Source organism: Drosophila nasuta, unplaced genomic scaffold (assembly GCF_023558535.2).
Source record: "Drosophila nasuta strain 15112-1781.00 unplaced genomic scaffold, ASM2355853v1 ctg121_pilon, whole genome shotgun sequence".
Taxonomy (NCBI): Eukaryota; Metazoa; Arthropoda; class Insecta; order Diptera; family Drosophilidae; genus Drosophila; species Drosophila nasuta.
Window position 1 is genome coordinate 13,844 of NW_026869367.1, and position 10,075 is coordinate 23,918.

General features: G+C 45.9%; 1 non-coding gene and 1 pseudogene across 1 annotated transcript; both read right to left on the minus strand.

Annotated features, from left to right (window-relative positions):
• Positions 1-6,387: 6,387 nt before the first annotated feature.
• Positions 6,388-9,147, minus strand: LOC132797505 (large subunit ribosomal RNA; annotated as a pseudogene).
• Positions 9,148-9,499: 352 nt separating this feature from the next.
• Positions 9,500-9,677, minus strand: LOC132797504 (5.8S ribosomal RNA). Its single transcript, XR_009633683.1, has one exon. It is a non-coding gene; the product is annotated as a 5.8S ribosomal RNA (ribosomal RNA).
• Positions 9,678-10,075: the final 398 nt, after the last annotated feature.

Genomic DNA, 10,075 nt, shown 5'->3' on the forward strand with positions numbered 1-10,075 from the left:
AAAACTTATCAAACCAATTCAAGGAATGGGATATTTTACATTCTCCGGAAACGATGCAGTGTTATCACCGCACGAAGCTAAAAATAATTCCATTATGATATTCGATGATGTGGCATGTGAAAAGCAGGATAATATCCGAAACTATTTTTGTATGGGAAGACATAAGAATATTGATTCATTCTATTTATGTCAAACATACACACATATACCGAAGCATTTAATACGTGACAATGCTAATTTTATTATAATGTTTAAACAAGATGATTTGAATATGCGTCATATATATCGAGATCACGTAAACAGTGACATGGACTATGAATCATTTATGGAAATTTCACGAAAATGCTGGGAGGAGAAATTTGGATTTCTACTAATCTCTAAAGATGATGATATGAAAAATGGGCGATACAGAAAAGGCTTTGATCAATTCATTATACTTTAAAAATATGAATATAAAACTAATGATATGATGATTAAACAACAGTTCAAACTCAGACTTCAAAATGTCTACATCACTAACATTTGCATTAAATGGAACCACATCAGTTATAACCGAAAATTTTTTCCCACAAATTGAATTAAATAGAAATTATGAGTGTGCTCTCATTGACTTTCACACATACAATTCTATACCAAACGTAGATAGAGGAACAATCTATTTCATATTGGAAATATCCCACTTATTCTACACCTCTTATGTCTCCTTACACTGCCAGATTAGAGTCAAGCTCAAAAGGGTCTTCTTTCCCCGCTAATTATTCCAAGCCCGTTCCCTTGGCTGTGGTTTCGCTAGATAGTAGATAGGGACATAAATTCCGGTGTTTTACGTGTGCACCTGTCACAAGTGACTTATCACACGGTGCCCGAGCACAGGGATCAATTTAAGCATGATCAGCGCCCCCTTGGAATTCACCGCAGGTACACATTTGAAGAGCCAGTTGTTTGGACTGGACACTTCCTCCTGTGTGGGGAGCGAGGCCCACCTAAAACCTCTGCCGATCTGTGGTTCACGGCAACCGGTTGTATTACGCAACTCCACGTCGAGCACTCCGCTCTCTCCGCATTTGGATATAAACCACAGCCACCACGATGCTCCCGAAGGGCCACAACCCGTGCCAGGACGGACAAAAGTCCGCGGGCACCTGGCTCCCGTGGTACCAGAAGACCTCCGGTCAGGTTTCGTACCACAAGGGTACTACCAATTTAACTCCAAACAGTTAGCGTTGGTGACGCACCTCGAGAATCGCTTCGTACGATAAGTGGAGGTCCACTGTGGTGAAATTCTAAGACCCGTCATCCACACGGGTGAGGCCAGTTTTAGCTTTTCAGCTCGGGACTGACAGCCCAAAAAGAAATTATCCGTTTAGTCGCCTCATACGACAAGCAGGGATAAGCTGTGGAGGAATTCTAAGACCCGCCAACCACACGGGTGATGCAGTTTTAGCCATTCAGCTCGGGACTGCCGGCCCATTCGTCGCCTCCTGGTACAACAATTGCCGACGCCTTGTGAACACGGCATCGGCAAATGTTTGCAATAGCTGCATCCTCTCCTGTGTCGCCACCGCTCCAGAAACCCTCCAGACGCCATGCAGGTATTCGATCCCAAGTCCATCGAGGTGACGCAAATCTGCATATATGGGGCATACACACAGAACGTGCAGCGCATCTTCGCTATCCGCACCGCATAGACATGCAGGCGTTCCGCTTAGACGTCTCTCATGTAGAAATGCATTCAGCGATCCATGGCCTGTCAGCAGGAATCCAGCACGTAGGCTGAAACCGAAGTCTCGCCTGCTGAAGACGAACCCAGCATCCGGGATAAAAAAGATGAGTCACCCGGCCGGGTTCATCACCATTATCCCATCTGCTTTGCCACTCCTGCAGCACACGGTCGTCCAGCATCGCCATCTTCTGCTTGTGATCAAGACCCGACAGATCTTGACCAAACAGCCAGTCGCTCTCCTCCAGCGGGTGATCGCGCTTGAGTTTGAAACTGATTGCCAATTTCTTGGCAGCCAGATCAAACGGGGGGAACACCAGCAAGAACTTGCAGCGCCACAGTGGACACTGTACGGCACACCGGTAGGAATCCAAGAAGGATGCGCCTTTGGCAGGACAGTAGGTGCATCCTGGCCCTTACTCGTCTCATCGCCGTGGCATACCATACTGAGGCACCAAATAGCGCACAAGGCACCATGAGTCCAGTGTAAATGGTCCGCTTGGCACGGGGACTGATCCCCCAGTCGACCCGTAGTACGCGTGCCAAAACACCAACGACTCCGCTAAGCCGATCACGTAAAGACGCGATATGCGGGTTGAAATTCAACCGCTCGCCGACCGTGATGCCCAGATACCGGTATTTGTCAACGTAGGGCAGGCTTGCTCCAGCAAACCGTACCCCCGGATGCCTATTAGCCGATAATTGGCCTTTCAGCAACATGACAGCCGTCTTACTGGTGGAGACGGACACGCCTACCTCTGTTCCCCAAGCTCCTACGATGGACATGTACTCCGCTCCTTTCGACTCCAGATCGTTTCGGGAGTTTCCCTCAACGAGAAGTAGCAAGTCGTCTGCATACGCGCTCAGTTTGCACAAAGGCTCCAAGCGCCGAAGAAGCACATCCATCATGAGGTTCCAAATGAATGGACCACTGATGGAGCCCTGTGGGCAACCTCTGGTCACCAGCACAGATGCTTCCTCGTATCTGCTGACGATGCACGCACTCCTGCCAGAGAAGAAGCTTCGCCACAAGCTGGCTTCTCGGCAGCCTGAGTCGATCAGCCGGCGTAGCACAGCATCCCACTCCACGTGGTCAAATGCTCCTTTGAAATCCACGAAGATTCCGAGTACATATCTAGCCGGGCTGGCGTCGACAGTACTCTTCACGTGTCTCCAGGCATCCTCCACACAGCGTCCAGGTTGAAATCCAAATTGCCATCTGCAGCCCTCTGGGAGCATGTCCTTCATTCGGCTGACCATGATACCCTCGAGCACCTTACCAAAGACTGGTAGCAGACATATACCACGATAAGAGCCAGGATCGCTCCTGTCCTTATCGGGCCCCTTGAGAAGTGGCACAACGCGCGGGCGTTTCCACTCAGAAGGGAAATGTCCTTCGGCTAAACAGCGGGAATACAACGCTGTAAGATGCTGCGGAATAGCACGCCAAACCTCTTTACAGATCACTCCAGTGATGCCGTCCATGCCAGGCGAGCGTCTGCTCCGTAGCCTGGCGACACAAGCACTCACTTCGTACTCGTCGAGTGTGGGCGGAAGCACATCTGGGATGGCAATCGGTGCATTCGACTCCGCAACGGGGAAAAAAAGTTACGGAGGAGCACTTTCGCACAGTCGTGCCATGTTACGACTGGCTCGCCATTTACCCGTAGGCAGCCCAGCTCGGAATTCCGTTTGTGACGTCGGCAAATCCTGTAGACATGCCCCCAGGGGTCATCCCGATTATCTCCAACGAAGCGACGCCAGTTGTCCTCCTTTGCCGACAGAATAAGCTTCTTGTACTGACCCACGGAGATCCGCAGGTCGGTAGCAAGTCGCCCTGCTTCATCGCTGCCACGACGACGAGCATTCTGTAGCCGCCGCCTCAGTCTCCTGACCTCTCGGCGCTTCGTACTGAGGTTGGCATTCCACCAGACCACTTTCCGAACGGCTCTCGGCTGCCTGCGTCCAAATACATGGTCGCATACACTGTGCACCAGTGCACGCGTTGCAGACACCTGGTCATCAATGGACATCTCCGTGTAGTCCTGCGGGAATTCCTCAAGCTTGCATACAAGCTCACCACGGAACGACTGCCAACGTGCATTGGAGAAGTTCCAGGACGGAACAGGAGCATCGCTCTCAACTGTGTCTCTGGGGTCTCGCGTCACCTCAACACAAATCGTGTTGTGGTCACTGAGGTCCCACTCGTCCACTCTCCAGTCATATGCGGCCCACATAAGCGCTGCTTCGTTGGCAATCGTGACGTCGATATCACTCTGTCCGCGGTGATTATCGAACGTATACAAACTACTGACCTCATTTAGCACGCCGGCTCGGGATTCTAGAATCCATTCGGTCAGCATCTCACCCCTTCGGCGGTTCAAGTCGCCACGAGCACGCTCGAGCGATTTGCTGAACCACAAGGGGGACACTGCATTCGCATCCAAGCCACAGATAACCGGATTGCTACCAGCCAGTAGTAGCACGGCATCTAGATACGCAAGGTACGGTTCCAAATCAGTGTTGTATTGGCAGTACACGGAGCTCAGGAAGATTGAGCCAAATCTTCCAGTGACACTCACGCATACGCCAAAGTCCGTGATGAGCGACTCAATAGGCATACAGATGGCATCCGGGTCGTCCAAAAAAGATGGCAGCCTTCAAACGCCGATCAGCAAACACACGCATCCCGGCTGGAATGCCCGTAATGCCGTGTCTTTTGTCGACGTATGGTTCCTGCACCAAAGCGAACATGTGGCGGGAGTCTCGCACCCGAGTTGCAAACTCAACGGTAGCGGCTCGACCTCGACCACAATTAGCTTGGATGAAGCTAAACATTTTAATGTCTAGCTTGCACCCTTGCTAAGATCGCACCATATATTGGGCACGTCTCCGACAGCATGTAATGCCCGGAGGGAAGCCCCTTGAAACGGCAGTTTCGGCAGTCCACCGGGCTAGCACATTTCAACGCTACATGGCCGGTCTGCCCGCATTGGCGGCATACTTCGTTTTTCAATCGGCATTGTGAAACCTTGTGGTCGAATCCCACACAGCGATGACACGCGTATGTTCGGACGAGCGACCTACAGCGGAAGGAAAACCACTTGATGTAGACCCGTCCGGTCTTATCAAGCACCGCTTGCGCCTTTTCGTCACATTCTAGTGTCAGATTGATTCTGACACCGTCAGTGACCGACCACGGCTTCGACGCCATATGCACCATCTTCTTGAAGGCCGACGGCGAGAACTCCTCCTTGAAGTGGTTCTCATAGAGCTCGTCCATGAAGACTTCCGGTAGAATCGCTGTGTCCACGTCGAACACGGTGACTTTCGACCTCACTCCACGGTTGCGCTCAACCTCCAGACCGACCTCGTTGAACTTCGCGTTGGCCACCACTTTTTTGATTTCACTTCTTGACGGCGTACGAATGACGGCGCCACCGCGCTTCAATTCACGGATTTCGTGAACCCTAACGCCCAGAGCTGGAGCAACTTGGCTCATTACCTTATCGGCAATCTCCTTGCCCGACACTGTCGGGTCCTTGCTCGTCACCACAGCCGACCACGTTTCCACGGGCTTCTTGGCTGCAGGAGCATTTCGAGGTGCGGCAATCGGGGCAACGCCGGAGACAGCTCTGGTGCCAGCACCACTCGTACTTGGGGCCGTAAAGGGCGCAGCAGCTGGTTGGCACAACGCAATCTTCGTCTCCAAAACGGCGTTTCGCACAACTAGCGCGGTCACCAGCTCGCCAAGCCGGGCAGTTGCCTCCAAAACGGCGATGGCCGCTTCCGGCGCCATTCCAGCGCGCAGCACAGCGGACCTCACCGTCTGGTCTACACCCGCCAGCTGAGCCAATACGGCATCAGACCCTTCCTTCACCACACTGGCAGCAACAAAATTACCAGCAGGAGCTGGACAGGCAGGCCCGCTCATTCGGGCGATAGCCTCCACCGTAGCGGGTGCAGGGGCGGCAGTAGCAGCAGCAACTCCATCGGCGACTCCAGCGGCGGTTCCAGCAGCGGTTCCAGCGGCGGCTCCAGCGGCGGATCCAGTGGCGACATCGTTGACGGCTGCTCCATCGGCGTTGGCTCCAATGAAGGAGACAGCCAGCCGCTTGGCAGAGGAGGCATCGTCGCTCGCAACCAAGATGGGCGACGATACAGCCCTATTCCGCGCCCGTCTGCTCCTTTTCTCTTTCACTTTTGGGCGATCCTCTGAAATGGACATTTCAGACTCGCTACACACACTCGACATTCCGCGCATTTTATTGTTCATCACAACAACCGCAGAAGAAATACTGCAAGCAGTAAAACCCAAGCAGTGCAACCAGTACACTTGTGGCAAGCAGTGTACTCAGTGTAAGGTCCAAATTAACAAGCTTTTGTCCGTGACAAAAACTGTGAGCTTTTCTCAACTTTCTTATTTTCTTCTTCTTCTTTTATTGCTATTCACTGAAAGAACTAGGACTAGAACTAGAACTAGAACTAGAACTAGAACTTTTCACGCACGTGGTATTAATTTTCCACAAAAGAAATTAAATTTCTCGGAAAATCTAAGTGTCACTGTCACTATTTTCTATCCAAATTATTGCGTTTAGGTTCCCGCACGGGACACACTAAATTCCGTCTTTGTCGGCACTGTTTTTATCGTGTTACGCGATTTTCGTACGGAGCGCACGGGACGCACGTCTGCTCACTTCGGAAGTTCGTTCGCAACTGAGTAGATAGGGACAGTAGGAATCTCGTTAATCCATTCATGCGCGTCACTAATTAGATGACGAGGCATTTGGCTACCTTAAGAGAGTCATAGTTACTCCCGCCGTTGACCCGCGCTTACTTGAATTTCTTCACTTTGACATTCAGAGCACTGGGCAGAAATCACATTGTGTCAACACCCGCTAGGGCCATCACAATGCTTTGTTTTAATTAGACAGTCGGATTCCCCAAGTCCGTGCCAGTTCTGAATTGATTGTTAATTGATAATCGTTATAATTTAAAAGAACTAGCTGGTTGCCCAACTAGTATTCTTAAAAATTTTAGCAAGAAAGTTCCACAATTGGCTACGTAACTAAACTATCCGGGGAACAAGAAACTACCATAAATGATAGAAACTCTATTTACCCAGAACGAGCACATAAACCATGTTATTGTTTCCCAATCAAGCCCGACTATCTCAATCTTCAGAGCCAATCCTTATCCCGAAGTTACGGATCTAATTTGCCGACTTCCCTTACCTACATTATTCTATCGACTAGAGACTCTTCACCTTGGAGACCAGCTGCGGATATTGGTACGGCCTGTTGAGAAGTTTGCGTGTCCCCACCATAAATTTTCAAGGTCCGAGGAGAAAATATCGACACAACAGTATATGTCATGCTCTTCTAGCCCATCTACCATATCTCTCTGCGAAAGACTTCCATGGTAGTACGGCTATAAAACAGAAAAGAAAACTCTTCCGATATCTCTCGACGGCTTCTTTATGGTCGTTCCTGTTGCCAGGATGAGCACGAGGCCCATATTTAATAACAAACGGATACTCAACAGGTTACGGAATTGGAACCGTATTCCCTTTCGTTCAAAATTATTCAAGTTTTTTAATTATGACAAAATATAAATTTTAGTTACTTTTTTACTTGAAAATTTTCGGCTTTCGCCTTGAACTTAGGACCGACTAACTCGTGATCAACCACTGTTCACACGAAACCCTTCTCCACTTCAGTCCTCCAAGGTCTCATTCGATTATTTGCTACTACCACCAAGATCTGTACCAATGACGGCTCCATGCAGGCTTACGCCAAACACTTCTAAGCACACCATTGTACCTTCCTACTCACTAAAGTTTCAAAATTTATATTACAAGTAATATAAATCATCTACTTTAGCGGTAATGTATAGGTATACAACTTAAGCGCCATCCATTTTAAGGGCTAGTTGCTTCGGCAGGTGAGTTGTTACACACTCCTTAGCGGATTTCGACTTCCATGATCACCGTCCTGCTGTTTTAAGCAACCAACGCCTTTCATGGTTTCTGAATGAGTTGTTAATTTGGGCACCGTAACATTACGTTTGGTTCATCCCACAGCGCCAGTTCTGCTTACCAAAAGTGGCCCACTGGGCACATTATATCATAACCTTAAACTTCATATCAAGAAAGTTAAGGTTCTTACCCATTTAAAGTTTGAGAATAGGTTAAGATCGTTTCGACCCTAAGGCCTCTAATCATTCGCTTTACCAGATAAGATTATTTTATACAACAGTTAAATGCACCAGCTATCCTGAGGGAAACTTCGGAAGGAACCAGCTACTAGATGGTTCGATTGGTCTTTCGCCCCTATACTCAATTCTGACAATCGATTTGCACGTCAGAACTGTTTCGGTCTTCCATCAGGGTTTCCCCTGACTTCAACCTGATCAAGTATAGTTCACCATCTTTCGGGTCACAGCATATATGCTCAAGGTACGTTCCAGTTAGAGGCATAAATAATATAAATATTATTATACATAACTATATAGAACGCCCCGGGATTGCGTTAATCAACTATAAATAGTTAAAAAACTAATCCCAATAATAGTCAAGTTAATTACGCTATTAGGTTTATATCCCAATAACTTGCACATATGTTAGACTCCTTGGTCCGTGTTTCAAGACGGGTCCCGAAGGTATCCTGAATCTTTCGCATTGTTAATCATACAAGTGCTTATAATAAACATAAAATCAATGATAATCATGCCATTATATAATTCCGAAAAATTAACGCACTGTACTCATATAATCTATCAGCACTTTATCAAATTTTTGAAATTTATTTTATGTTAAAATGCAAGCACTCTAATTTAAATAAACTCTTATCAAAATTGTTTGATAAATTCCATACATGCTAATAGATTACAATGTCCTTATATGGAAAAATGCACACTATCGTTATAATATTGATTAAATATTACAATTCTAATGATGAATTTTCCATAACGGATATTCAGGTTCATCGGGCTTAACCTCTAAGCAGTTTCACGTACTATTTAACTCTCTATTCAGAGTTCTTTTCAACTTTCCCTCACGGTACTTGTTTACTATCGGTCTCATGGTTATATTTAGTTTTAGATGGAGTTTACCACCCACTTAGTGCTGCACTATCAAGCAACACGACTCTTTGGAAACATCATCTAATAATCATTAACGTTATACGGGCCTGGCACCCTCTATGGGTAAATGGCCTCATTTAAGAAGGACTTAAATCGTTAATTTCTCATACTAGAATATTGACGTTCCATACACTGCATCTCACATTTGCCATATAGACAAAGTGACTTAGTGCTGAACTGATTTCTTTTCGCTCGCCGCTACTAAGAAAATCCTTGTTAGTTTCTTTTCCTCCCCTAATTAATATGCTTAAATTCAGGGGGTAGTCCCATATGAGTTGAGGTTGTTTAATTACACTTATAGACAATTCTCTGCCTATTTTGAAATATACTATTTTTTCTTGAAGGTCCATAATATTCACAAAATTATTCTTTATACCATATTCGTTAATAAGAGGCAATTCTAGTTTATAAAATAATATATTTTATGCTAGACATTCCTCAATATTATTTGAAATGAATAAAGAACATATAATTCTTCAAATTTCTCATGCAACAGAGTTTTAGTATTTTCATTTATTAATTCATATTATGAATATCTTAAGCGAGAACTTTTAGATTCACACTTATATTATCCAATAATATACAATGTGCTTAAAATTCCGAAAAATTTTAAACAACTTATTTAGCATAGTCTTACAACCCTCAACCATATGTAGTCCAAGCAGCACTAAAAATTAATTAAAGTACATAACAGCATGGACTGCGATATGCGTTCAAAATGTCGATGTTCATGTGTCCTGCAGTTCACACGATGACGCACAGTTTGCTGCGTTCTTCATCGACCCATGAGCCGAGTGATCCACCGCTTAGAGTGATACAATTTTTTTTATTTCATTACGTCAAGAATATTTTTATTGAAAGAAATTAAAAATACACCATTTTACTGGCATATATCAATTCCTTCAATAAAATTTTTTTTTTTATACCTAAATAAATGTTGCGAAATGTCTTAGTTTTACATAATCGATAATAATAAGATATATGACAAGTATATTTTAGCTAAATTTATTTATTATGATCAACATATGTAAAGCGTTAACCTGCAAACAGGTACAACATTGTTTTTCTTTAGGTGTTGCGAACCAATGTATGCGCACTGGAATATGCACAATACATTTTGCAACGCATGTATATTATGGTACATATACACGCAGTTTTTATTTTATCCAAAACACATAAAACACTCTTAATACAGTATATAATAATAATAAT